We start from the raw sequence: 26078 nt of genomic DNA, 5'->3' as shown, positions 1-26078 counted from the left end.
GAGAGAGAGAGAGAGAGAGAAGAGAAGAGAAGAGAAGAGAAGAGAAGAGAAGAGAAGAGAAGAGAAGAGAAGAGAAGAGAAGAGAAGAGAAGAGAAAAGAAAAGAAAAGAAAAGAAAAGAAAAGAAAAGAAAAGACCAAACAAATAACAAAACCACGTGCCCTACCCCGTAAATATTTGCCTGCCATGGAAAAAAGTTAGAGAAAATGATCAATTATTTCCTTTTGGCTGCCCCAGCACTAAGAGCTGTACCTGCTTTCTACTGCATGGAACATGCTATTACCGACCACTTAAGAGGAACAGATGTGGCAGATACACTTTATGATACACTTTCTCTTATGGCTCTGCAACAGATGTGGACCCTGGCCAGCAGTGGTTCTCTCCAAAGCTACTCACAGGCTACAGGCCTGAAGCATTCCCCAGCAAAAACTGAGTTCACCCAGCAAGGCAGCTGATTCCTTAGGGGTGAAAGGAGAGAGGTGCTGTGAATTGCAACAATCTCTTCAAGCCTTGGGCCCAGGCTCATGTATGTGTAAAAATAGGACAGACATTATTTGACAAACATCTTTTCAGTTGGAAATTTTAAAAATTTAAATCACATTGAGAATTAATTTTTTTCTTTGTTAAATAATTTAATGCTTAACAATGCAGTGAGTCATCTGTGAAATATTTTCTTATATTTTTATGGGATAGAAGTAATAAGGTCCACAATTTATATCTGACGAAAGACATGATGTATTTCATCCCTGTAGTCATTCTGCATTTGTGCATGAACCACACAGAACTAGTGAGGCAGAAAGTGCCTGAGGAATGTGAGGAGACTAAGAGCATGGACCACATGGAGGAGGCTGATTAAGTGAAAGGCATTCATCACTGCAGCAGAAGATTGACATCTGCACTCTGCGTGTGTAGAAAGATTGGCAATCTGCCTCTAATGGATCAGTTCCCACAGCTTGTTTAAAGGTTCACTGGCGATGTTCTTCCAGAAGTATCAAGCTAAAAGACAGAGAGCCTCCACTACTGATGCAATAAATAATTATATGTCTATTATATAACCAATGACTCCATAATCTTGATTCTAACTTATTGTGAAATCAGCACCATATTGAGAAGATGACCTAATATCCAGGGACTTGTGGGTGCAAGACATCATGGGGATTGAGTAAACTGTTAGATAAAATTGCAAGTCATATCTCTTAGGGTGGAGATAAATCTGGCTGACAATAAAAGAGAAGTTATTATCATATAATTGTCTCTAACAACATAACAAATTGATATAATAATACAAGCAAAACTTACATCTACATACAATCATTATGTAACAATATCATGTAACATTAGCCCCTTAAAATAAAGATGACATTTTTGTCCAAAGATGAAGAAGAAACTGAAGTGTAGAAAAGAGGTCTATTTCCACATGCTAAGGATCAAGTCAAGATTAAGAGTGCAAGGTGAACTCCTAAAATCCCACAGCTCTTACACAGTTTAGAGCTCTAGATATCTGACAAGACAATGGTTTTTCACTTGATTCTGCAGCTACTCCATATTTACATCGGCCCCCTAATTATCATTGATCATACAATAGCCTATGAAGAGGTCCTTCTGGTACACTTAGTTTTGTCAGGTTCATGTGTGCACACAATGCATTAGGGTACTTTCCCTCCATTACTCTTGCTTACTTCCCTCCTACTTCTATCTTTTACTTGTGCACAGTTACCACTGTTTATGTTTATGATCCCCACAGCCAGGTTGGGCCAAGAAAACAACATTTAACAGAACTCCTACCCATTCTCCAGCCTTTCCATTCTCTCTTCTGGTGTGGCTTGGAGGGTTGCTATAAACACCCCATTTTGGTTGAACACTCCACAGTGTTCAACCATTAATGAACCCTCAGCCATTAGTGAGTCTTTCTACCCAAGTGCCCTCTGCCGAAAAGCTTGACATTTTAGGGGAGAGGACAGAAATGTTCCTATTTTCACTAATCAGAATACTTAAGATGCACTCAAAGCCTCCACAGTGTCCCCTGTGCCTAGGTACAGAGATAGCAAAGCAGATCCAGAGTTAGTGACTTGAATAGGAACGGGCCACCAGAGACTTGTACACTTGAATGCTTAGTCATCAGGGAATGCCGCTCCTTGGGAGGGATTAGGATGTGAGGCTTTGTAGGGGGAAGTGTCTCACTGGGGGTCGGCTTTCAAGTATTAAAAGTCTAAGCCAGGCCCAGTGACTCTTTTCTTGCTGCCTGATGGTCTGGATGTAGAGTTCCCTCTCCTTCTCCAGCACCATGCCTGCCTCCTTGCTGCCATATCCCCACCATGATAACGAACTCAAAGTTAAGCGAGCACCAATTAAATGTTTTCTTTTATAAGAGCTTCCGTGGTCATGGTGTCTTCACAGCAATAGAACACTGGCTAAGACACAAGTTTAAAAATCAACTTGCATAGTATTCTGAGCAACAATACCACTTTTCATAGGTTAGAAATATCTCAGCCCAAGGGATGATTTTATAATTTAACATTTCTCCAGTGGAGGAAATGTCACAAATTGTAGCTTCTTTCAAGAAATTACTGCATATGATATAGCACTGTGTCAATGGCACATAGGTAGGAAATTATAATTTTAAGAAATATCCTATTTACAAAAATACATATCGATAACGTTGGCTTTTGTTACTTCGTATTCAGTGTCCAGAGTTACAAGAAAATTGTATTAGTACAAGAAGTGGGAAAATGAAATAGTTACCTTGAGTCTTTAAAATTTTGTTTTATACTCGTACTTTCTGGTACTTTTATTATTGACCCAAGCGAAGAGTAAGTTTCTCTACAGGTGGGCTAATAATGTGTCTAGCACTTTCCTGTGACATTGAATAATATTTCATAAAGAGAAAACTTAATAGATGAAAACATTATAAAATAGATGTTTTCAAGTATGGTCATTTTTCTCCCCTGTGCTTTCTGGGGCCCTGGGACAAATAATTATTGGGCTTTTCAGACAGTTGAGTCTCACATGCTTCTAAAATTTACAATAGCCCTTCTGAAAGCATTTGACTTCTTTGAGAGTACTTGATACTTATTCACTTACAATGTAAAGAAAAAAAAAAGAAAGAAAAAACTAATACATTTTGTTTATAAAATTTTAGGGGCATGATAGGAAAGAGCTATGAAAGATTTGACAAATGGGACCCCATAAAATTTCAAAGCTTCTGTAAGGCAAAAGACACTGTCAATAGAATAAAATGGCAACCAAGAGATTGGAAAAAGATCTTTACCAACTCTACATCTGAAAGAGGGCTAATATCCAATATATACAAAGAACTCAAGAAGTTAGACTCCGGAGAACCAAATAACCCTATTAAAAATGGGGTACAGAGCTAAACAGGAAATTCTCAACTGAGGAATACCGAATGGCTGAAAGCACCTAAAGAAATGTTCAACATCCTTAGTCATCAGGGAAATGCAAATCAAAACAACCCTGAGATTCTACCTCACACCAGTCAGAATGGCTAAGATGAAAAACTTAGGTGACAGCAGATGCTGGCAAAGATGTGGAGGAAGAGGAACATGCCTCCATTGCTGGTGGGATTAGAAGCTGGCATAACTATTCTGGAAATTAGTTTGGTGGTTCCTCAGAAAATTGGACATAGTACCTAAGAACACAACAATACCTCTCCTGGGCACATACTTGCAAGATGTTCCAACATGTAATAAGGACACATGCCCTACTGTGTTCATAGCAGCCTTAATAATAACAGCCAGAATCTGGAAATAACCCAGATGTCCCTCAAAAGAGGAATGGATACAGAAAATGTGGTACATTTACACAATGAAGTACTACTTAGTTATTAAAAACAATGAATTTATGAAATCCTTAGGCAAATGGATGGAACTAGAAAATATCATCCTGAGTGAAGTAACCCAATCAGAAAAGAACACACATGGGATGCACTCACTGATAAGTGGATATTAGCCCAGAAGTTCAGAATACCCAAGATACAATTCACAGACCACATGAAGCCCAAGAAGAAGGAAGATCAAAGTGTGGATAATACTTCAGTCCTTCTTAGAAGAGGGAACAAAATACCCACTGCAAGAGATACAGAGACAAAGTGCGGAGCAGAAAATGAAGAAAAGGCCATCCAGAGACTGCTCCACTTGGGGATCCATCCCATATACAGTCACAAAACCCAGACACTATTGTGGGTGCCAATAAGTGCTTCCTAGCAGGAGCCTGATATAGCTGTCTTCTGAGAGGCTCTACCAGTGCCTGACAAATATAGAGGTAGACTCTCGTAGCCAACCATTGGACTGAGCACAGGGTCCCCAATGGAAGAGCTAGAAAAAGAACTCAAGGAAATGAAGAAGTTTGCAGCCCCATAGAAAGAACAATATGATCCAAGCAGTAACCCCAGAGCTCCTAGGGACTGAACCATCAGCCAAAGAGCACACTTAGAGGCACCCATGGCTCCAGCTGCATATGTAGCCGAGAATGGCCTTGTTGGTCATCAATGGGAGGAGAGGCCCTTGGTCCTTTGAAGACTTGATGCCCAGTGTAGGGGAATGTCAGGACCTGGAAGTGGGAATGGGTAAGTTGGTGAGCAGGGGGAGGAGGGAGGGGAAACCAGGAAAGGGGATAACATTTGAAATGTAAATGTAGAAAATATCTAAAAAAAAACTTTTAGGGGCATGATAGAAAAGAGCTATGAAATATTTGAGCCCTTCTGTAGAATTGTTGTGATGAATGTATACTCAGAAACAGTCTACCCTCAGAAATCTGAGTCAATGTAGAGAAAAAAGGCAGGGACATTTTTCTCCAGTTAGGTGTTTTCTTTAAAATTTACTTATTATTTTAGTCAATGGGTATTTAACTTGCATCTATATATATGTAGCACTTGTGTGCCTGGTGCTCATGGGTGTCAGAAGAGAACACTGGATACCCTGGGGTGGAATTCAGCATAATTATGAGCCCCCATGTAGGTGCTGGAAATAGAACACAGGTCTTCTGTATCAGCAAGTGCCTTAACCATTGAGCCAATTCTCCACCCCTTGGTTAGCTGTTCCTGTTTTTAAATTGTTTTGGTATTGAATGGGTTATTCTGGAACTACTGGAAAGAACTCAGACCTTTTTTATCTTCATCCTTCCTCCTCTTTGATTGATCTTACAAATCAAGGGTATATGAGTGGTCATCAATAGCATGGAAGAATGACCACATTATCTTCCTCATATTCTTTTTCCTTTATCTCATTTCTTTTCAAATATTTCAAGCTCTTTAATGTCTCCATCCCCTCTCATTCAGACCAATGATTTTGCTTCTTCTACCTTTTGTCTAGAATCTATCTCCTTCAAACACAATCCTCTTCATTGAAATAACCTAACTAAAAAAATGGGTAGATTAAACAGAAAAATACTCAAAAATAGATTCTCAAATGGAAATGTTAAACATCCTTAGTCATTAGGAAAATGTAAATCAAAACAATTCTGAGATTCCACTTTATACCATTCAGAATTGCTAAGATCAAAAACTCAAAAAAACCAGAACATGTTGGTGAATCTGTGGAGCAAGGGGAACATTACTTCAGTGCTGGTAGGAGTACAAACTTGTACAACCACTCTGGAAATCAATTTGGCATTTTCTCAGAAGATTGGGAATAGTTCTAAATCATGATCCAGCTGTATCACTCCTGGGCATATACCCAAAAGATGCTCCATCATTCTATAAGGAAACTTGTTTAACTATGTTCATAGCAGCTTTATTGGTAACAGCCAGAAAGTGGAAACAATCTAGATGTCTCTCAAGTGAAGAATGTATAAAGTAAATGTGCTTCATGCACACAGTGGAATATTACTCAGCCATTAAAAACATGGACATCGTGAATTTTGCAGGCAAATGCATGGAGCTAGAAAATATCCTCTTGAGTGAGAGAACCCAGACCCAAAAGGACGTACATAGTATATACTCATTTATAAGTGGATATTAGCCACAATGTTCAGGATAACAATGACAAATAACAAGAAAGGCCTAAGGGAGGATGGGGAAAGGCAGCAGAGGGTCTATGAGGGTGACCCTAGCAGTAACTCCTAGCAGTAGGGGCTAATGATGCTGAAGTGGCTATGTAAGTGGGAGGGCTCCCAGTGGAGGGATAAGGATGGCAACCCACTCACAAAACCTTCAACCCAATATGTGTTCTGTATATAAGATGTGCAGGGACAAAGATAGAGCAGAGACTGAAGGAATGGCCAACCAATGACTACCCCAAATTGAGACTCATCCCATCGGCAAGAACCAATCCCTGACACCATTAATGATTTGCTGTTATGATTGCAGATAGGAACCTGGTGTAACTGTCTTCTGAGAAGCTCCCCCGCCCCAGCAGACAATGGAAAGAGATGCAGAGACTCACATCCCAATATTAGATGGAACTCAGTCTTACTGCAGAGTTGGCAGAAGGATTGCGGTACCTGAAGGAGGCAGGGACTCCACAGGAAGACCAACAAAGTCGACTAACTTTGGGGGCTCACAGAGACTGAATCATCAACCAAAGAATGAGCACAGGGTAGACCTAGCCCCCCTGCACATATGTAGCAAATGTGCAGCTTGGTCTTTATGCAGGTCCCCCAACAATAGGATTGGGGCCTGTTGCCTGCCTGCCTGTAATGGAACATTTTGTCTGGCCTCAATGGGAGAGGATGAGCCTTGTGCCACAGCAACTTGATGTTGGTGGGGTGGGGGAATGACACCAGGGAGTGGGTTTCCCGTTCTCGAAAGAAGAGAACGATGGAATGGGTGAGGATTTGCCTGAGGGAGTACTAGGCTGATATTGAATTGTAAAGTAAATAAATAAATAAATAAACACAACAAAGTGGATAAATAAGTTAATTAAAACAAAACAGAATCAATTCTCTTTTAATTTCACTCTCCTCCAGTGGGTGTTCAAGTTCTTGATTTGGGGAACAGCCACTCTTGTCTACAGCTTTTTCCTCTTCACCACAGTCTTGCTTTAGCGCCACTACATGTAAACTGTTTTCATTCTAAATCTATTGATAAATCTAGGTAGATATGCTCTGGTTGCTAACTTACTAACCTTCTCTTCTGCACATGCAATATTCCCTTTTATCTGGTTAACAACTCTTCCTTCCAGCACAGGCTCCCTGGTCTCCCCTGCACACTTCCAGTATCATGTCCTTGAACTTCTTTCTCTAATTTAAATGTCTGAATAAAATGATTTTTCAGGGGACAAGTTCTGACCCATTCTTCACCTCTGAATGATCACCTAGGCTATTTCTTTGTGAAACAATGATATTGCCACTTCAAGATTCCATGGAAGTAAAACTTTATATTCCTAAGCCCCACTTGAGATGCTTTCATTGCAAACCTCTGCTTTATAAAATTTAACTCTTTTATCATCTCCTAAAAGGGTTACGCCATTCTTTTCAGCAAACAGGATTATTGTCAATCCAAGCTGCTTGTATGAGTTATGGTCTGCTGCTGTGAATTAAAAGATCATTATCAAAACTAACTTCAGAAACGAAGGGTTTATTTCAGTTAGCCTATTCTAACAGAGGGCTAGGATCCACAATGGAGCGAAGGCATTGCATCAGGAGCAATGATGTTGATCAGATTTTGTCCACTCACAGGAATATGAGAGAACAAGCAGGAGCTAGAGCAAGGCTATAACACTCACTCAAGGCTTACCCACCAGCATACACTTGCTCGTACAAGGCTCCCATTTCAAATGGACCTACAGCATTCCCCAACCAGCAGCATCTGCTGGGATCAAGTGTTCAAATTCATGAATCTACTGGGGGATGTTTCTCATTCAGACCTGAGCACTGTTGAAAACAAAAGGCTTTTGAGACTTTTCTCTAGCCAATGTTTTCTAATCCTTTGCCAACTCACACTGTTTCTATGAGCTACTAACTGCTTCTTTGTTTATATATCTATTAACACACATATACACTTACATGCCCAGGTACATTCACACACACATTTGCACATATGCTGATTATCTACTATTTTTTCATCTCTCTTTCAACAATAGTGCTACACTTTGCCAGGTATTTCTTTCTTACATGAGCAAATAGCTCCACCCACATTTTACCCATCAAATCAACAATGTCCAACAATATTCTTACAACACACATCAGGTCTTTGTACTGTTTTTAAAGCTTTTGTTTTATTTTTATTTTTTGATATCTCAGCTAAGTAGAGAAAAAAATAAAATTTTCTAAGTAGAACCCACAAATTTGCATGATGTTGTAGCTTTACTGAAATGTGCAACCCTCCTGCCAGCCAGCTAGAGGATAACATGTGTACAAAATGTGATGAGCCAGCCAGTTAGAGGATAACACGTCTATAACATGTGAAGAGTCAGCTAGCTAGAGGATGACACATGTATAACATGTGAAGAGCCAGCTAGCTAGAGGATGACACATGTATAACATGTGAAGAGCAGTTCCAAGCTTCTGCTGCTTGTTCCCTGCCTTCCCTTCCATTGTGTACTCTGATCCCTCTGTTGCCAAACTGGTCTCCTTCTGCTTGCCCAGGTTCATCAGGTTAGCATCTGTCTGCTCATTCTTGTTACTGTGGGTTTCTTTTTGGAAATCTACCTCTCCTCCTAGCCTCACTAATGCTTAGACTCCTAGCCTTATTGACCTCTACACTCTTAGCCTCAGACAGTTCCACCGATGCTTCCAATCCTGCTTGGAACTGTATACCTTCAGACAACTTCTTTGACTAATGATAAGACCTCAGTGGAATCCTCAGTGTTTTTCTTACCACCAGTTAATTTTTAATTTAGTCCCACCTCACTTTTCTGTGTTGCTCATCTAAACTAAAAGCCTTTGGTGAGAATCTTCATTTATTCAACATTTTATATTCAGCACAGTGCACCTAACATATATCTCAAAGTTATGTATAACATAATAAATAAAATGTACATGATGATTTAAAAATACTCCTTTTAAAATAAGTTGAAACCTGGGCTCTATAGGGGCAATTTGTGAGTTTCAGCCAGGTTAAAGTTCTTGCAGTCTTGCTGAATGGTCCCATTGTAACATCTGATTTTGTCCAAACATCCTCTAATTATTTAAGGGACAAAAAAGAAAATGAGAAGGAGGAGGAAAAGAAGAAAGTAACATTTAATTTCTGAATTCAAAGCACATTGAATATGTAAGAAATACCCTCTTCATTTTCCTTTAAGATTCCCTCTATGAAACACTTCACAGGAAAGACAATCCTCCCTGTAATGAACACTTGCACATGCAGACTTCATTACTGTTAGTGTTTAGAAAGGCCAAATAGCTCCAGTCTCTACAAGAGAGCCTCCTACACACTCCAATATCATCTTTTCTCTCTTCATATTTCATAGTGGAGATGAAATCCATGTTACCAATATTCAAGAAGATAAAAATGTGAGTTGACCCTTTAGTTCTGGTGCAGTTCACTCCACAGATCCTATGTGGGAGCTGTAACTCATCCCATTCTCCCCCAGGGCCTTGAAAGAATTAATACAAAACCAAAGATGTGTCTAAACATATCCTCCCGGGAATCATTTAGGCACTTGGAGCTTAGTTCTAATCCTCTTGTTGGCACTGTAGTGGTTTTTGCAGTATGTCCCTTGCAAAGATAATAATTTCAATGTGAATATATCAACTAAAGTTTATTAAATGAGCTACAATTTGACTTGTCTGTAGGACATTAATTGCTCAAAAATTTAAATTTCTAATTTCTGTTTTATTTTTCCTGATAAAGGAAATTGTTACAGGGTTGGAAAACAACAGCAACAGCAGCAATAACAACAACAAAACCAGCTCTCTTGCCTGTAGCTATTCTAGAAATGGGTCAAACGGAGGGAAAAGGTGGATAGTGACAGATAAGCTCTATATTACTTCCATAATTTATGTTGCCAGGAACCAATGCAAGCGTCTGAGATTGGTATAGTGCATGTATTCCATTCTTGAATTCCTGTTATGTAATTGTCTTTGTTTCTTTATGTCTCCTTCTTTATCCCCAATCTATGCATGTTTATGTGTAGGCACATTAGAGAATGCACCAGAGAGGATGACAAATACCCCGAAACTAAAATTATAGGCAGTCACGAAGTACCCAGTGTGGGTGCTGAGAATTGATTCTGGGTCTTCTACAGGAACAACTTGTGTTCTTAAACCCGAAGTTATCTCTTCAGCTCTTGAGATTTCATTTTAGAGTGAATAAAAGAAGGACTGAACAAATTATAATTGTGTATAGTCTCCAAACTTTCTTTCTTTCTCCAGCAAACATGTTGAGACTATGACACTTACGCCGGCAGTCTTGGGGTTGGAAAGGATTCATGAGAGTCAGTTTTTTGGTTCAACATGGACTCATCCATGTACTCAACTTTACATGTACTCAGCCACAGGTCAGACTGTACTAGAGTGAAGTTCCTTGGGTTACCTCATTCCTTATTGGCCAAGCTTTAACCATCTGAACACTAATGAAGAGTGTTATTTATCGTTTTATACTCTTAGTTTAAATAGCAATTAAATATCAGGCTTATAGAAGCTTGGTGAATTAATTTACTGATATTCTTGACAATTTACCAATATTTTAATGTTTCTTATTATTAATTAATGAATGTCTGTGTTTCTTTTTCTTCGTGTGAGAGAGGGTTTGTTTGGTTTTATTTTGTTTTCAATACAAGGTTTTGCTATGTAGCTCTGGCTGTCTTGGAACCAGATCAGGATGGCTTTGGACTTATGAAAGCTGCCTGCCAAGAGCTGGGATTACAGGCAAGCACCACCATTCCCAACCCCTGAGTTCCTAATCATATTAGTTCTAATATATTTTATTTTTTAAGAGGGTATTCACTTATCAATTATCCTGCATTGTTCTTTTTAACATTATGTTAATGTTGATAACTACATTCTTGTTTTAACATTATATTAACTATGATATTCCCTTCACTGATTTGCCTTTGTCCATTTCCTGTTATTTGATTACTCTAATGAAAACATAGCTTTCTGTTAAATTTTCTTAAAATAAATGGATTTATTTCATAAAAAGAGTCATTTATCCTCAACATAAAACTGCATGAAATTGGAAATTTTGGGAAAAGATATTAATGGCGCAATATTATCCAATGTCATCAGACACCTTAGACACTGACAGATTGATCCACAGAGGTAAATCACATGGGGAGAGCATGACTGAACATGTTAATATAAGTGAGATCAGCATTTCTTTCCTTTCACCACAACACAGCTTTTCAGGATGATTGTATTTCAACCGGTCAGGCCTTCCATTGGTTCTGCAAGCCATCATTCGTACAGCAAATGAGGCCAAGCAGCTTGTTCTAGTCCTTGGCAGAGGCCACATCTCCAGCAAGGCTGTTGGTTCTCTGTGTAGTGCTGAGTGGAGAAGCTTATGTGGTTTCAAAGCATCCATCAGCTGCACACCTGAGCACTGTACTGAGACAGTTATTACAATATTAATATGTCAGTTCAGTAGTCACAATGAACAGAAAGCTGGTTTCACCTTTCAAGAAAATATCAGTCATATGTGTAGGGATTTCTGTTCTTGTAATGCAGCAGTCAGACCTGAATGGTTCCTACATTAACTAGAAACACTATGGAATGCTCTCCTCACAGTTCACTTTAGAAAGATATTAACATCTCCAAGTTAGGGTTGCTAGAAAAAGAGCTCAGACTTTTAAACAATCCTACCTGCAATTGCATGATGCTTAGAAAACAATTAGGATCCAGCACACAAATACTTTAATATATGATAAAACTGTACATGAGTTGTGTTGAAATATCATCAAAAATTAAAAAAAAATAAGTGACTGTATTTGAAGGTCCGTCATGGTGACCTTCAACTGTGCTAAGTGCTAGACATATCTATAGATCCCCACACTCTAGGTGGGAAGTAATGCTATTTTCCCATTTTAAAGTTACAAAATGGCTGTTTACTAATAAAAACATCCCAAATCAAAAACACCTGGAATGTAAAATGTTTTAAGCACAGATTAAAAAGCTCAGTGACCAGAGTATTGAAGCAGAATGAGAGTTCAAAACATACAGATTGGCTGTGTGTGTGCACGTTCGTGCATGTGTGGGTGCATGCATACATGCGTGGGGGGGGCTTGTGTGTGTGTCTCTGTGCCTGTGTGTGTATCTGTGCACAAACTTTTGTGTTGCATGGAGTCCTGTGAGATTGAGGATCCAATTCAGGTATTCAGGCTTGGTTGGCAACAAGCACCCATATTACCAACCTAGAAGTATCATTCCTAACCAGATTTCTAAATTGTATTCCCAACTGTACATAATCCTTAAAAAATATAGTAAATAAATAAACCCAAAATTTCAAATTTTATCTACTATCTGTGGTAAAAGGTAACATCTGGATTTTAAAACTTCTCAAATTTTCCCTAATAAGGACTTCCTTTTTGTACTTTACCATATGTACCAGCATTATACACTATAAAGCATAACACATGCTAACATTTAAGGTGCTGGTCACTAGAGTGCTTCCTACACATGTCCCATACCAGCCACACCCCAGCCCCTTGAAGAAGCACTTCATGATGGTCATTCACCAGGATGAAAACGGGATCGAGATTAGCCAGAGTGACTTGCCTGGATCACATACTTTTCAGCTGGCATTACATTCGAAACTAAGCCTCTGACTAGAAACCTGACCTTCACTACGCATACTTAGAACTATAGTGGAACTGAGAGAAACACAGGACTTAAACTTACATGATTATTGTAGGCTACTGTTCTTGATGTTATGTTTGTTAGCAACTATCTCAAGTGACATGAGCTAACTGCAAGTCATGGGCCCTTATAAACTGCCTAATGGATAAAGTAACCTTGTTTAGACTCAAGGAACATGACTGGGAACAAACTGAAAAAATAAGTAAAATAAACCAAGTTTATGTGTGTAAAGGGAACTGTTTGCCCAGTTCTCTGTCTAGCTCACATAAAACTGTCTATAAAGGAAAGAAAAACAGAATATCTGTGTCTTCAATCATCTAAACTGCCTGGTTGTGAATGTCTCCAAGTTTCCTAATGTTGATTCAGGTTTACATGCAATTTTTCCCACATGCCAGTGATATTTTGTATAAAAGTGATGGCTCACAAATTTCACTGGTAAAAGCCCATAATTTACAAAATATTAGTAAAAAGTGATATCTCTAGAAAACACAGGAGATGGACAGCAAAGACAGATAAACTATAAAAACCTACCATTTGTAAGAATGGTTAGAAGGTCTTAGGTTTCTTTAGAGAAGACATTGTGTTAATCAGAGTAAATTTAACTTCTAAGTCGGTTTCCCTGGAATTAGTATTATGAGTCTGAGACAAAGCTACACACAAGTCTGAAAGGGTTATGTCTGGTTGATAGGATTTTTTTTTGTATGTTTTGCTTTAAAATTCTGATTTGTTTGGTTTTGCTTTATTTTATTATTATTCTTTAAAAATAGAAATGATGATGAAGTAAGATACGTGAGATGTTTACACTAAGAGTTATTTCAGAAATAGTATTAAAGTGTAAAGGATTTAGCAGCACCATAAGGAACTTGAATCACAGATGCTCACACATGTAGTAGAAGTTCAGAATTCTGCCTTTTTCAGATTAAACCATTGGCAGCAATTTGAAAGCAGTTTGGGATTGTGCTTTGATAAGCTTTGTAAGTTCTAGTCTTTAGCTAGGCCAGCTGTAAACAAGATGAGGTAACACCAAGTTTTCAGCCCTCAGTTCTATTTATTTGCAACGTTCTTCATGAGCCCGTTAACTGCTGGCACATGCTTATATGTTTTAGCTCTGAAGAATGTGTGTCATCATCAAGAAGTACAGCCAAACTTCTAAAAATTGGTTTTCATTGCTGTTCCACAGAGACAAAATCACTAGATCTGCTTCAGCCTACACACTATTGGGAAATCCACAGACCTCTGATTCTCTTTCTATAAATAATCACAGTTGATACTAATGTCAACCATATGCTGATATAAGCTCTGGTTGAGAGGCTGAAATTGACATAGAGGGTATAAAAGGCCATACTCATTCAGCCATTCAGCAAATACTATTACCTAGGTGGAAGGCCAAGGTAAGGTTTTATGTACAGTAAGAGAAAACAAGACAACATTTTGGCCTTGCATGACATTGAGAGAAGAACAGTGGAAGCAAGTTTTCTTTACCAACTGTGATAACAAAAATTCTATGATGACTCCAAATGACCCATGTTTTCATATAATCCCACTCTGTGGATTAGACAGGACCAGTGATGATACCATGTTCATGATTAGGTTACAAAACAGGACAGAGCTTTTAAAAAAAAAAAAAAAAAACAAACTACAATTTTATTAAAGTTCCCTAAGGAATTGAATAGGGATATTCAAGGGGATTGTCTCCAAAACAAAAATCTGGTGAGAGCTAGCCTATGTTTCCATTGCAGAAGACATCTACACAACTCACTAAACATAGAGAAGTTAAGCTATGCCCACTGAGAGCCTCCTACGAAGTAGTGCTCATGGTAAGAGAAGATACTCCATGCACTACTAAAAGAGAAAGGTCAACACCAACCCAACTCCAAACTCTTGGATCTACTATGGTGTTCTGTCTGCAAGATGTGATAGTTCAACGGGGCACAAAGCTTACAGGAGCAACCAGTATCTGACTGGATTTAAGGCCCACTCCACAAGAAGGAACCCAAACCCAGTGTTGCTCAATTGGCCAAGAACCTGAGACTGTATAGGCCAGAGACCTAGGGGAAACCAAATGCTATGTTGCTAAAGGAATATAGCAATAAAATGACTCCTAATGTAATTATGTTATAGCCAAAAAACAGTGCCTTGCTTAGCCATCATCAGAGAAGATTCCTTCTGCAGTAAATGGGAACAAATACGAAGGCCAAGCTAGATATTGTACAGACTATAAATCTTAAAACATTCAGACCTAAATGGCATGTGTCCATCAAATCCCTCTCCTTAAGGCTCATGGAATCTTGCAAAAGAGGAGTTAGAACTACTCTAAGAACTATAGGAGAGAAAGGACATTAAATAACCAAAGCCTTCTAGCACAACAGGACCATTACATATATGAATTCACAGAGTCTATGGAAGGATACACAAAGCTTGCACCAGATGACATTCCAGAGTTGAGAAGAAAAGTGGACATAAGCCCCATTCTTAATCTCAAAGCTATCTTCAGTTAATAACCACTCACAAATGAAAATGTAGTTTTCACCAATGGAATATAACTGGAAAATAAAAAACATTTTAGGGCAGGCACTATGACCAGTTAGTTGGCCAATAGACAATGAATTAAGTTAAACCTTTGGCAATAATTTGTCTCATAATGTTTCGACAGTTTTTCTTTTTTTTTTTTTTTTTAAGACTGCTTCTAGTTTTGTGTTCTTAATGACATTATTGGGTGTGTATCTATGTGTTTCTCATACTCTTCCTTTGTTTTCTTTCTTCTATTTGTTTATTTTTTATGTTTTTCCCTGTTCCATTTAGTTTCTTTTTAAGATTACTTCACTTTATTATTATTCTTTAGCTTCCTGTTGGTTTTCACATGACAGATAGAGTGGGTATGGATTTGAATAGGTTGGGAGATGGTTCTGCTCTGGGAGGAGAATGGGGGTGGAAAAATCATAATCAGAACACACTGTGTGAGAAAAATATATTTTAAGTAAAAGAAAAATAGAGGGAAAAGGAAGCTTAAATCATCAATAGGTACAAGACAAAACTGCATGATAGGAATCAGCTAAAGAAATGAGGCACCTCTTTTGGTCACTTTTATGCTAAAAATTAACCTGTAAACCCCATCTTCTCAAGGATCCAGTACCTTGACATGTGGTGAGTTGTAGTTCTTAAAATGTAATAAAAGTTCATGGGAAAGTACTGTGGCCCAGAGGTTTGTCGTTATGAACCCCTACAGCGAATGTCTCCGGGTCACTCAGCTGGGATATTCCAGGGAGCGGGTTTGATTGAAGTCATTCTTTTGGTCACTCTTTAATATTTAATAAAGCTTGCTTCGAATTTGGCCCAAAATGATACAAATGCAGGTTTAATATCATAGTTTGAATGAGCATAACCTATCATGGCGGAAAAGAACATGGCATGAAGCTGAGATTTAAAGGAAGTGGTGCTGAGCCATAAAACCTTAAATCCCATCCCTGGTAGCCCAGGTCTTCCACTGATACTCTGTCTCCTGAAGTTTCCACAATCTTCCCACACAACACCAGCGGCAGGGAGCAAGCCTGTGACGGACAATTCTCACTAAATCCACGATTGCCACAGTGCTAAATTCCAGTGGTGAGCCTGCAGAGGAATTCAGTCCTCAGTGAGACTGTAACTCTGCCATCTAATCTGCATCTAGGCCAAGGACTCTTGCCTGGGCTTCAATCTTTCCGAAACTAAGGCAATCACAAGTGCTGCTCAAGTGGCTAAATGTGTGACAATTCACTACACTGAAAGAATAACTCAATACATTAACCATTGTCAACCAGAATTTGATGGAAAAGGTGAAGTTCACTGTTTAAAAGAAGACGCTGATTGCATTTCGGAGAATGTGAGCTGAAAGGTTCTCTTCATAAAATTATCCACTACCAGGGTTAAGACATTCTAAAATAAGAATTAGCAGCTGGGGGTCTGCGGGCCACGGCTGCCAGCGGCATGGAGGGGCTGAGCAGAGTGGGCGAGCAGGTCTTCGCCACCGAGTGCATCATGAGCAAGCAGCTCCTCAAGGGCAAACTGGAGTACCTGGTCAAGTGGTGCGGCTGGTCCTCCAAGTGAGTCTCCGACACAACAGCTGGGAGCCAGAAGAGAACATTTTGGACCCGAGGCTCCTCCTAGCCTTCCAGAGGAGGGAACATGAGAAAAAGGTACAGAACCAGAAGAGAGGCAAGAGGAAGCCCACAGTCATGTCCTCTTGAAGACTGTGCTCCAAGCTCAAGGAACCAGATGCACCGTCCAAGTCTAAGTCCAGCAGTTCATCCTCTTCCTCCACATCTTCCTCCTCTTCCTCAGACGAAGAAGAAGACAACAGCGACCTAGACTCCAAGAGGGGGTCTCCGGGGCCATGAAACCCACCCAGTGCCTCAGAAAAAAGCCCAGATCCTGGTAGCCAAGTCAGAGCTGAAGAATCCCATTCGAAAGAAATGGGGACGCAAGCCTCTATACCCAGAACAGAAGGCAGCTCGGAGACCTGTCAGCCTGGCCAAGGTGCTAAAGACCAATAGGAAGGATCTGAGGACCTCAGCCGCCAAGCTGCCCCTCCACTCAGCGCTCCTGTGGCAGGTCTGGCTGCCCTGAAGGCCCACACCAAAGAGGCCTGTGGTGGCCCCAGCACTATGGCGACCCCAGAGAGCCTGGCCAGTCTTATGAAAGGCATGGCCGGGAGCCCCAGCAGAGGCGGCATCTGGCAGAGCTCTATCGTACACTACATGAACCTCATGAGCCAGAGTCAGGTTCAGGCTGCCAGCCGACTGGCACTCAAGGCCCAGGCCACCAACAAGTGTGGTCTCCGGCTAGACCTGGAAGTAAGGACGCAGATGGTGGAGCTAGGGGTGAGTCCCATAGGAGGCAAGGTCCGGAAGGCCCCTGCAGAGCAGCAGAGAGGGAACAATTCGGGGAGCCCAGGTTCGCAGCTGGCACCCACTCTGGAGGTGAGCCTTCAGGTCCTTGACTTGCAAAGCATAGAGTGTCTCCCTCACCAGAAAGGCCCTGCTATGGCTGGACTTGGGAGAAGGCCCTACCAGGCCCACCCCTCTCTTCAATGGCCTGGGGAGGGAGCTGTATCAGTGACCCCCCCCCATCCACTTCACAGTAGTTGGGCAGGGAGGGGAGGGTCTCATTAGGTTAAGGAGGGATGCGTGGAAAGGATGCTATGTCCAAGCAGGTAGCTTTTAAGTCAGTGGCCACCTGGCTTTCCTGAGGTGACAGGACAGACTGAAGTGGAGGCCCAGAGAGGTACAATCAGCAGGAAGCCATTTTCCAGCTCTGAGTCTCAGGACAGGGCAGAGTTGGCCCCCAGGTCAGGCATCAAAGCAAAACCAGAGACTGGAAGGCAGGTCTGGCTTGGACAATGGTCTCAATAATGCCTCAAGTTGAAGAAGCCCACGCTGGTGGGCGACTCCTTCACGATGACAGTGATGAGGTTGGCTGTGACATCTGTGACAAAGATATGCTCGATGAGACTGCAGGTAGGTTTCCAGTCCTGGCCGGTCTGGATAGCTACGGACAGGTTCTGCGCAGCACTGGGAAGCGAGGTCGAGTCAGGGTCTGAGTCAGAGCTACTATTCTCCTCTCAGTGCTCAGCTCAGACAGTGCAGGTAGGGTTCCACCTTCTCCCGGGGCTGTGTGGCCCTCCTGCCCACCGGAGGCAGCAACACTTTTAACGTTGTTCCCTTGACGGAAGGGGCAGGCAGAGCCATTGCCTTGCAAGCCAGTTTTTCCTCTTTGTTGGTGTCTGTGGGAGTGTTGGTCATGTTTATTCCTGTGGGGCTGCTCCCAGGACCTTTCCCTGTGGCTGGGTTGCTAGCAGGAATAGCCTTGGCTGTAGCATGGTGAGCAAGCAGGCCCACACCAGGCACACAGTTCTTAGCAGCTACGGAGCCTTCGAGTACATAGCAGCCACACACTCATGTGGTGAAGATCAGAATGCATAGAACAGAGGACAGAACTACAAGTATGTGTAACTCCCAACACCCAATGCTAGCATTCTAGACCCCAAGTCTCAAACATTCCAGTTTCACAAAACAGTACCAACAACCTTTGGGGGAAATTTGCATTTAAATCTAACAACCCTTCCCACATCAGAAGGACACACAGATGACAAGTAAGCACTCAACATCATCATCATGTTTCCAGAGGAATACAGATAAAATTGATACTGCGATACAACTCCACACCTGCTAAAATGGCCAAGGGTAGAACAGATAAGACCAGATGGGGACAAGAATGCAGAGCAATCAGAACTCTACATGCTTTTCAGATTGCAAAATGAATCAGAGTTTCCTTACAATGGCACACTCTTGCCTACAGTGATTTAAGACCTAGAAACCTTGTTCATTAAGGATTACCCCCAAAGAGTTGAAAAGTATGTCCACTAAAAGCTGCACACTGTTACTAGAACTTTTATTAATATTTGCTAAGACACTAAAGTAACAGAGAGATTTTCACTGAGTGAATACAACCTAAAGCACCTGGATAATTGATAATTATTCAGAGCCAAAGATAAGATTATGAATGGAGAGATGAAGGAAAATGTAAAAACATTAAGTAAAATAGGAAAAGCTGAGGTGTATATCCTATATGAATGCATCTCCTTTGACTTTTACTGAAGTCATCTCACAAGGAGACAGCTATCGCGATTTCTTTCTGAGTGCACATGGCTTTACTTCCAAAACAGTTCAGAAGTTATCTAAAAGAAGGAACACCTGTGTTCTCTTTGGTACCCAAAGCTCAAGTGCGAAAGAAAGTCATTTGCACATTAGCCCGTGGTAAAGTGCACTCCATATGACATCGACTGCTGCTTAGAGAGGAGAAGGATTTCCCTTGATTGCAGCAAACTTGACTGAAGACAGGAATTGACAACACACCTCAACATAATTTTTAATCTCCCACAGATTTTTGTTAGCAATAGATCTTCAACCCAAATAAATAGATTTTCAAGAACAAAATGAAAGTTAAATTTGTTTGTCAACAATGCAGCATGTAGTTTTCTGCAGACCCCTGTCACATCCTTTTTAACCCAGGTGACAATACAAATAAATGTTAAGGGGGACATACTCTGAATTTCAATGAAGTAGAGCAGTATTATCCCTCCAAAAATGCAGAATTTGAGAAAATTGAAGCAAGAAATAATGTCTTAGTAGGTTACTACTAAGACAAAGTAGGTCTACTACTACTAACTGTCTTGGCTGACTTAAATGAACCCCACCCCTACCCCATAGTCTCGTGCATTTGAATACATGGTGCACAGTTGTTGGTGCTCTGGGATGAGGCTTATGAGCTTCAGCCTTATGTGAGGAAGTGTGCCGTAGGAGGTAGTCTTTGAAAGTCTAAGACTCATGCTTTTTCTTGTTTGCCCTTGTGTTTTGTGCATGGGATACAAGATGTGAGCACTCATCTTCCTATTCTTGCCACCATGGTTTCATTGTGCCTTCAATTACTGTAACCCTCTGGGTCTGTAAGCCTAAGTAAATTTTGTCTTCTGTAAGTCGCCTTAGGTGTAGTGTCTTAGCACAGTAATAGAAAGATAACTAACACACTTTCCTTGGAACAGGACAAGCATTTACTGATTTACTTCTGCTACTTGCAGTCTGCTACAGACCAATACTTTTGTAAAACTGAATTGCTACAAAATGAAATGATTAAAACATAAACCCTCCATAAATAGAGCTGTATTGTTTATCAGCAAATCACCAGACGCAAAGTTATCCTGGCAAATTGCTTTACATTATTTTACTCACCCTCTGCATTACTTCACTCATCATGAAAAGGATGGTTCCTGGTTCATTACTAGTTCACAAAACAAACTGAACCAGGCCTGATATCATCATCTCATTTTAAAGATGAGCAGAGAGACTGAAAAATCCTTGTTTTATCTTGGGCTCTATGTAAGCTGTGATCTAAAATCTTCTAATCATTGCTTCTTCTAGTCTTCAAAATCCCTTTTGAATAAACAGTCTCTTATGTTATAGTCCAAGAAATATAATCTCATAAAATATCACACTCCTGGTACTGCAGTAATACACCTGAGAATAATCAGGCATAATCAGGAATCTTTATTCTGGACCTATGTAATTCTTAGAATAACACTTTCATTGTATAAAAGTATTTCTTTACCCAATCACAAGTATATTGAAAGGAAAAAGGACTATGGAGTTATGCATCTTATTTTCATTTTGATAATTTTATAGGCACAGACGAAGGGAGAGGGGGAAGGGGAAAGTGAAGGGAGGGACAGAAGGAGGGAGAGAAGGAGGGAGAGAGAGAATTAATATGAATATGAATATGAATGCTGATACAAGAAGAACAATCGATATCGGCCCAGACCAAACCTGGACGGGATAAGTAGGGGCTAGCCGATTGAATTCAACAAGGAGGACATCCTTCCCATCCTACACTGCTGAGTTGACATTTTATTTTCTTTTGTCACTAACAAATCAATGGTAAATGAATGGTATGGGAAGCTTTGTAAGTTCCAGGACACATCCATAGCAAGAAATATTTATTAGACATTTTATTTCATGTGGAAAGTAACACATTCATTTTAAAAATTAAAATTTAATTTAAAAATTAAATCTAAATTCAAAACTGGAAAGAACAGTGTGGTTTTAGGTGGAAAGTGTCTATTAGTAAGGATGTCATATTCTCTCATGTGAAAGAAAAAATTATGTTCTACCTCTTTGTCTGGGTAACAAAAGCAAATAGGGCACCGGGGTATCAAGACTACTCTAGGGAAACATTTGTTCAGTGTCTAGTTAATTGTCTTAAATCACTGTTTTATTACTCTATGGAGACTAAACCTATGTCTGCCTAGTCGATGGTAAACAATGACTGCAAGCATCTATTATTAATAAGCATAATATTAATTTTTAAACCCAGTGAACTCTGAGTTAATATTTTCCTGAAGCCATGAGTTCAATTAGTTAAATATCTTTAAAATGATATTCTTTTGTCTTTATTCATGAATTCAAATGCAAAATAAAGCACTTGCCAGCAGGGTCTACAATTTTAATGCTGAATATTAAAGATCTTTTAAATGCACTTTGTTTAGTACTTAACACCTATATTCCTTTGAAATGAATTTCTCATGTGATTATATATATATTTTTACTATAACTTTTATCTTCTATTTCTTTTGGTATCTACTTTGGTCATTGGTAACTGTATCTGGATAACAGACAAAAGTAATAAATTATTTCTAATCAAGAAAGTCCCAGTCATTCTGTCAATATTTATTAGGGTTTCAGAGATATAAGGAAAAGTCTATTTGGCTTGGCAAAAACATTATTTTTTATATTGAATTGACATTGTATGGCAAATTTATACATGAACTGAAGAAGTACAGTGGTCTTGAAAGCAGCTGGTGATGACAGGTTGGCAAAGAGAGAAATGATATATAGATGGGAAGTGTAGGACAGGAGTTCTAAGACTATGCCAGCAGGAAATGTGCTGACTGAGAAGAAGCTAAGCAGAATACTGGGGACCTTAAAGTCCTTCCTGGCTTGTGTTAAGAATACCTGTGAGGCTGCAGATGACCCCAAACTCCAATGCTAGAGTTACATGGTTATTTGTTTTGCACACTCAAGTGAACAAAACCGTCACTTAGCTCCCCTTCCCTTACTGGGTCAAAGCTGCACAGAACTGCTGTACCGGTCTCCATGAAAGCAAATATAACAAAGATCAAGAGTAAAGAATAAAACAAATGCCAATATATTTTAAGAGTTGTCAGACAGGAGGGAGGAAAGATTTGCTTTATAAATGCATGTGGCAAAATAAAAATCAAGGCACCTTGTGGATAGTTTCAAGCTACAGATTCTACTGTAAGACCTAAGAAGGCCTTTGCACAATTGAGGCAAAGATTGGATACAAAACAGGCCCTACACCCAGATGCATCAGCATCTACCACAGGGAATTTGGAGAAAGTAGCACACTCACATATATTTCCAGGTTTCATCCTCACTAAGTGCAAACATTGAAAATAATCACATGAATTAAAGTAGCTGGGTTCAGACATTTCCCCAGATTCAGAGGTCAGAGAATTGGTTTTATTTTCCAAATGATTATAAAAATTCATATGAGTTATCATGTGGCAAAATTGATAGGCAGATGTAGTAACTTGATAAACAATTTTCAGAACTGTATCTAATCCAAACTGTGCTGTGTCCTGAGGGCTCTGTAAAAGCAGAATCTGGTTAATGCTGTATGTCACCGGGAGCCTTATGCTCACACAAGCTGCTGTAGTATTTTTATGAGTGACCTTAATATGTCCAGATAAGTCAGTAAGGTAAATTATATGTTTCAAGCTGAGTGGATAATAATGATCATCCAGATAGTATTCCTTTAAGATTGAAAGAATAAGAAATATTAATTTTTTTGACTTGACATTTTTATTGCTAAAACCAATAAGCAAAGAAACACTTGTCTAATATTGGTTTCCTGTTGTCTCCAAAACATTCTACAATCACTCTTTGACTGAGAAAATATCCAAAACTTGATATTTTATTTCTTTAGGTAATAATAAAAAGAAAATATGAGAAGGATGGCCATAGGAAGAGCAGACTGTTCATTTTGTTCCTCTGTCTTTATTGATAGCTTTTGGAGATTTATATTTTGCAAATAACAGTTTGTAGAATGATTCCATTATAGATACAGACTCTTTGGTCTGTTGTGGGATTTTTTTTTTTAACTCACATAAGTTAAAAATGAATAGTGGACCAAAGCCCGGCATGTGCCACCATCCCTCACTTGTAATTCTAGTATTTGAGAATCTAAGGCAAGAGGGATTGCCATGCGTTCAAGGCCAGTCTGGGCTACATAATGAGCTTTAAAGTGTGAGACTCTGTCTCAGAAAAAAGGGAAAAAGGAAGGAAGGAAGAAAAGAAAAAAAGAGAAATTGTGGAAGGCAAATATCCTCAATACTGGTTTTCCTAGGACCTCCTCACAGCTTAGACAGAAAGGCAGGTGCTTAAGAGCCTGTGTTTTTGCTAACTGGCTACTTAACCTGGACCAACCTGCTGAATCTCTGTAAATCTTCAAATCTTCCTCTGATAACAGAATTAAATACATTCCTCCTCCAGTTCCATTTTTTCATGAAAGGGTATAGTAAACAACGGAACCTTGTTTAACACACAACTTCACATAGCAACAAGACACTCATGTGCATGTACATTTGTATTTACTAAAATAATAAAGCGATTCCCAGTTTCAAACGTCCATACTGGTTGGAGGAAAATAGCCAGAGTCATGTTTATTCTTCAGTATAATCAGTGATTATATAGCCAGACTGAGGTTCAAATGAAACCACTTGGCACTCCGTTAGAATTTGGTGTTTACAGACTCTTGGCACAGTCTCACTATCCTGTTACATGTTGTGTCTTTCAAGATTTTAACAATTTGTGTTCACAGAGACAATCCTATTCCTATGATTTTACTTGAAAAAAAAAAAAAGCTGTAATGGAACTAGTGAGTGAGCGGCCCAAGAGGAAGACCCTTACACGGAAAACAGGTGGTGGTTAAAGCTGTGAAAACTATAACCAACAGCATGTTTTCCCTGAACATTTACATGTAAGTGCTCATTTTAATACACTCATTGGGCTAGTGACACCACTATAAAAAGTAATTTGTAACCTCATGGATGTCACACAAGAAGGGACAATGAAATCAAAAGCTCACACACAAAGGTTACAGCACCACAGAATGGCTTTGTGTCTCTTAGTGACGGAGAAAAGGGAACCATCCACAACAGTGTTTCCTTCCACTCTGAGAGGTCTCATCTGCTCAGCAGCTCTCTGCTCATCTACCTCTAACGTAATTTGCTGGAGCCATGACATGGATCTCTTATAGTTTGCCTGTATAGTAGTGTGTAAGGTTTCAAACAGGCATAGAAAGGACAAGGAGAAAAGGAACACACACACAGAGAGAGAGAGAGAGAGAGAGAGAGAGAGAGAGAGAGAGAGAGAGAGAGAGAGAGAGAATTTAATTTGAAATACACACTAAGAACAAGCAGGCTATGAACACAAAGTTGTCTGGATTCATTCTTCCCTAGAAAGTGGATGTGGTGTGTCCAGCAGACTGCCTGGTCCTACTGCCACCTTCCTCGCCATGGTGGGTTGAACCCCTTAGGAATTGTGAGCCCAAATGAACTCTTCTACCTTAACCTACTTTTGTCACAGTATTTTATCATAGTCAAATAAAACATATCTAAGACAGCATTAAGACAGCATCCAGAGTATTTCTCATGCTTTGGACCACTTCTACAGGGTAGTGGAATCTCATGGTATGTCAATATCTGGCACAAATAAAGGGAGCTATGCAAAATTGTGAATGTAGCTTTCTTTTTGGCATTCCAAAGAAAATGAATTAGAGCTGTTTACCATAACATACACACACACACAAACACACACACACACACACACACACACACACACACACACACACACACACACACACACCAGCAGAGACAATATCAGGTTTTCCCAAGGTTAGAAAACTTCCATGTGAAATCCTAGCTCATTTGGGATATTGATTTTTAATTTATAAGGTTTCAATGTGAGTCTAAGGTGAGGGCAAAACCTGTCATTCTCTGGCAGATTCATTCTGAAGATGAAATATATAAGCTACATGGAGTATAGTCATGAATTTTCCAACATTATCCTACACACAGAAACATTCATTGAATGCCTATGATTGTTATCTTTTATGCTGCTGCTCATAGTGCAGATTGTAATTATTAGCTATGAACTGGCATCCTTACAGTGACCTAGAAATGCCAACTCATATGTCTCCCAGTCCATCAGAGTTTCCAAATTCATTCTGTGGCCACATGAAGGAAAAGAGTTCAGGACTCTTGGGAATGCCCGAGAAATCTACGTAGGTATGAAGACATACATGAAGCAGAGAAAACTGCAGGTCAGATGGCAGCAGAAGCCAAGATTTGCATTTTCTTTCTTCCTGGGGCTAGTGGGTCAAGGTCTGACACTTCAGGTAATGCTCAAGAGGCAGCAGAAGTGGGCCAAAGTTCCCACCACCCAAAGTTTCATGCTTTCCATCACACACCTTAACAACTACCATGTCTTAGGAGTGACTACATTCAGCCTGCATCTTAGAATGTAGTAGGTTTTTAGTTACATGAATTTGCCCAGATGCAGGTTAATTATCAGTGTTGAGAACATGCTTAATACAGGCTAAGCTAAGCTATATGTGCCCTGGGTTAGGAACCTTGAAATTAATTTTGACTTAGGATATTCCTAGGTTATAATAGATTTATTGGTACATGTGATGTAACATTGTTGTTATTGTTAACTTGAAATAACCTATAGCAATATTGGAAGAATATTCATGAGGCATTATTTCTTTTTTTTTTTTTTT

At 39.7% G+C, this 26078-nt stretch overlaps 1 protein-coding gene and 1 pseudogene across 2 annotated transcripts in view; one reads left to right on the top strand and one right to left on the bottom strand.

Moving 5' to 3' along the window:
* Positions 1 to 26078, bottom strand: part of Pdgfd (platelet derived growth factor D) — a 214468-nt gene that overhangs the window by 144649 nt on the left and 43741 nt on the right. The gene's annotated exons all lie outside the window — the stretch shown is intronic.
* On the top strand, positions 16653 to 17836 carry LOC110328716 (annotated as a pseudogene).

The sequence above is a fragment of the Mus pahari genome, chromosome 10 (genome assembly GCF_900095145.1).
Source record: "Mus pahari chromosome 10, PAHARI_EIJ_v1.1, whole genome shotgun sequence".
NCBI classification, from domain to species: domain Eukaryota; kingdom Metazoa; phylum Chordata; class Mammalia; order Rodentia; family Muridae; genus Mus; species Mus pahari.
This window is presented reverse-complemented; position numbering and strand designations above follow the sequence as displayed.